Source organism: Babylonia areolata, chromosome 11 (assembly GCF_041734735.1).
Source record: "Babylonia areolata isolate BAREFJ2019XMU chromosome 11, ASM4173473v1, whole genome shotgun sequence".
In the NCBI taxonomy this organism is placed as follows: domain Eukaryota; kingdom Metazoa; phylum Mollusca; class Gastropoda; order Neogastropoda; family Buccinidae; genus Babylonia; species Babylonia areolata.
The window spans coordinates 40474743-40479525 of record NC_134886.1 but is presented as its reverse complement, the minus strand read 5'-3'; positions in this window follow the sequence as shown (position 1 = coordinate 40479525).

The following is a 4783-nucleotide window of genomic DNA, read 5'->3' as shown; positions in this document are numbered from 1 at the left end:
CATACACACACACGCACACATACCACACGCGCGCACGCGCCCGCACACACACACACACACACACACACACACACACACACACACACACACACACACACACACACACACACACACCACACACACCCACACACACACACGACACACACACACACACACACACACACACACACACACATGCGCGCGCACAAAAACACACACATACACACACGCACACACATTAGAACCTGCCACACATTCTTACTTCTGCCAATGCGGGGTGTTACACTAAAACCTCGTCAGTAATCTTGTTGACTTTCATGACCATTACGAAATTTATTTTTCTTTGTCTTCCCCTCCCCTCTCTGTCTCTCCTTCTGTTGTGTATATACCTTTCTAACCCCCCCCCCGCCCCCACAACCCCCGCTCTCCCCACCTCCTGTCTTGTTATGTTCATCATGTTTGACAAGTCACGTTCAGTTGCTCATCAGGACGTGACAATAAATGAATGTTGTTCGCCGACGATGAAGAAAATGCTCTATTGACAGTCATGTGCTTCCATACATGTAGTTCTTTTACGACTAGCCATTTTTTTTGCCCAAAAGGATATGGCTTCTTTTTGACTTTTGTTTGTTTGCTTGTTTTTTGTGTGTGTTTTTTTTTCTTTGTGTTTGTAGACCATAGCAGTGCTTTTATATACAGGCATACAGATGGGCAGAAACACACACAACCGCTATCACTTTTACACATGTGCGCGCGTGCGTTTATGCACGCACACACACACGCACGCACACACACACACACACACGCACGCACGCACACACATACACACACACGCACATACACACACACACGCACACGCACACATGGACGCACGCACACACGCACTCACACACACACACACGCACGCACACACACACACGCACGCACACACGCACTCACTCACACACACACACACGCACACACACACACACACACACACACACACACACACACACACACACACTGTTTTATTGCTGTTGCCTTTTTTTCACCATCGCCCGTGACAACCATCGACATTTGCCTACTTTCCTGCTTTGCGATAGACAGTCCTGTGTTCTGCAACTGCTCACAGTACATCTTGCCCCAATGCTACCGCAGTCGCAATATGAATATCACTCACTCAGAACCACCCCTCCTCCCCTCCTTTCAGTGATGATCACCATCCCTGACCAGCCCTCAGCATTATCCTTACAATCACCATCACCCCTCTCTCATTCCTACGACTCTCCCCCCCCCCTCCCCCCCCCCCTTTACTCTTCCCTTCCACACCCACCCCATGCCATTACGCCCTCTCCTCTCCCTCCCCTTCTCTCTCTCCCCCCCCCTTCTCTCTCCACCATCACCCCTCTCTCATTCCTACGACTCTCCCCCTCCCCCCCCCCCCTTTACTCTTCCCTTCCACACCCACCCCATGCCATTACGTCCTCTCCTCTCCCTCCCCTTCTCTCTCCCCCCCCTTCTCTCTCCACCATCATCCCTCTCTCATTCCTACGACTCTCCCCCTCCCCCCCCCCTTCACTCTTCCCTTCCACACCCACCCCATGCCATTACGTCCTCTCCTCTCCCTCCCCTTCTCTCTCCCCCCCCCCCTTCTCTCTCCACCATCATCCCTCTCTCCTTCGACTCCTCACTCCTTCCTAACAGCACAGCATCACCCTTTCTCCCCCACACCCAGAGAGAGAGAAGCAACAGATACAGACAAACAAGTAAGAAGCAAATTAACTCCCACGCGACCAGCGGACGTCACAGCAGTGACGGAGTAAACGGCAGGGGCTTGTACGTCTTTGCCATCCCAAGTGGGACAGCTAGCTGCGCCCTCAAAGGGCCGCCAATGCGGGGTACAGATGGGACCTTGCTGTGTGGGAGGGAATTTTCTCCACACTCAGGTTCCTGGATGGGAGTGAGATGGACTCGGCGTGTCTTCGCGCCTGTCTTCACAGACATATCATGTTGTGAATGTCGACTGGTGTAGAGAAGTGCTAAAGCTGTAACCCCCAAACTCATGTTTATTTCCTGGCGGGAAAATTCCATCGTGTGTGTGTGTGTGTGTGTGTGTGTGTGTGTGTGTGTGTGTGTGTGTGTGTGTGTGTGTGTGTCTGTGTCTGTGTGTCTGTGACTGTGTATGTGTGACTGTGTCTGTGTGTCTGTGTCTGTGTGACTGTGTCTGTGTGTCTGTGTCTGTGTCGTGTGCATGTCTCTCTCTCTCTCCGTGTGTGTGTGTGTGTGTGTGTGTGTGTGTGTGTGTGTGTGTCTGTGTCTGTGTCTGTGTCTGTGTGTCTGTGTGAGTGTGTCTGTGCTTGCTCACATACTCCAAGTGTCGATAACACAAAGAATGTCACATGATATACTGGTGACAATGTTCAAAATACACGGGAACATTGCTTCTGGAAAGAAAAGACAGCGATGTGGATCTCAGCGATACATTCTCCATTCTTCCATTCCTCTGCTACTGTTAACTCTCTCCATACGAACGGCGAAAGAGAAGACGTTAACAGCCTTTCACCCCAATTACCACCATCAAAATATTGCAAGCGGAAGGCTCTTATACTGAAGAGGTGAATATTGACAAAGAATACCACAATTCTGACGACGGAAGCAAAAGGTTGGGTCATTGAGACACCCACTGGACATCCGAGGGGTCTGTGTAGAGGAGAAGAGAGGAATGGCCGTACTGAGTGAGTTAACTATTTCACTGAGTGGCTGACGGATCTGCCTTCCAACTGTAGCGGATTCTTTCTCTTTCTCTTTCCTCTCTGTATGAATCTCTATCTGTTTGTCTCTCCCTTATTGCTTTTTCTTTCTTTACATCTCTATCTTAGTATATCTGCTTTTCTGTTGTCTCTCTAAACAACCGCCAGATATGAGGGCCCACATACATCAGCCATCAGACCGAGTGATGGCCTAGAGGTAACGCGTCCGCCTAGGAAGCGAGAGAATATGAGCGCGCTGGTTCGAATCACGGTTCAGACGCCGAGGTCCCGTGTGCAGCATGCACTTAGCGCACGTAAAATAACCCACGGCAACAAAAGGGTTGTTCCTGGCAAAATTCTCTAGAAAAATCCACATCGATAGGAAAAACAAATAAAACTACATGCAGGAAAAAAAAAAAAAAAAAAAAAAAAAGAAAGAAAAAAGGTGGCGCTGTAGTGTAGCGACGCGCTCTCCCTGGGGAGAGCAGCCCGAATTTCACACAGAGAAATCTGTTGTGATACAAAGAAATACAAATACAAATACAAATATGCCGATCCTGATTTTGTTGAAGGGTATCTAAAGACAACATACATTATTTCCAGCAGTGGCCAGTAGTTAGTTTTGTGTGCATCCAATACATTCGAGTCACACTGGAATGGAAGCCGGTAGATTTGATCTGATTTAACTTGATATGGATACTTATATAACGCCTATCCTCGGTCGGAAACCAAGCTCTGACGGCTCCCGTATTTCACGCAGCCCGAATTTCACACAGAGAAATCTGTTGCGATAAAATGAAAATGAAATGAAGCTGTTTCCCCGCATCTCTTCTCTTGTTTTTCTTCTGTTTGTGTCTCTCCTTTTCTGATTATAGTTCACAGCGCTTATCCTGTATGACAGATCACGTTCAGTGGTTAGACATGACCTGACATCAAACTACTTATGTACACTGCACTGACGATGATGAAGACGCGTCATGTGCTTCCATATCAAAGTCATGGAGTTGAACGACTTACCAAATTTTGCCTCTAAGGTAATGCTTTTGTTTTTTTCAAAGGGCGACATCAGGTTGTAGATCATAGCAGTGCTCAGTCTAAAGTCTTCATTCCTCCTTGCTTCTATAGACAAGAACACAAATTGACAGAAGAGCAGGTGCACACACAATTGCAGTAATGTGTGTGAGTGTGTGTGTGTGTGTGTGTGTGTGTGTGTGTGTGCACACACACACACACACACACACACACACACACACACAAACACACACACGTATATACACGTACATATACAAGCGCGCGCGCGAGCGCACGTACATAATAAAAAAAAAAAAAATGAAAATAATAATATTGATTATTTGAACGCCCTATCTCCGGAGCCCAGAGCGTTTACAAGTATGATTACACATACATACATTAATGCAGATTCGTTTCATAGCATTCATTTGCCTTTTCACATCACAGAATAAACATCTCTCTCTCTCTCTCTCTCTCTCTCTCTCTCTCTCTCTCACACACACACACACACACACACACACACACACACACACACACACACACATACACACACTAACACATACAGGTATTCACACTGATACAGACCCATTCTTCTCTCCACCCACCAACAATCGCAGACAGACACACAGGGCGGGAAAAATGATCATAGCAACAGTGGAAAAGGTGAGTTTTGAGAGCTGATTTGAATGAGGACAAAGACTGAGCGTGTCGGAAAGACAGGTCCAATGAAAGAGAAAGCACGTTCCCCATGGAGTTTCTTTCGCCTGCTTTTATACAAACATACATACATACATACATACTTTCGCACACAAATAGACTTTCATTCAATCATTCATTTAAAAAAAGGGTTTTGTGGAAACTGTTTCCTTTCTTTGTGCCCCAAATGTGCATGAAGCGAGTCTAGCCTTGCTGATACCTCCCCCATCCCATCCTGTCAGTTTTCTATCTCCCCGCTCTTTCTGCATCAACTTTGTTCTGCAGTTCTGTCTGTATCGTTTACTGCCTCCACCCTTCCATCCTGCATAATACGGATCTCCTTTCAGACCCCCACCTCCCTCCCCTCC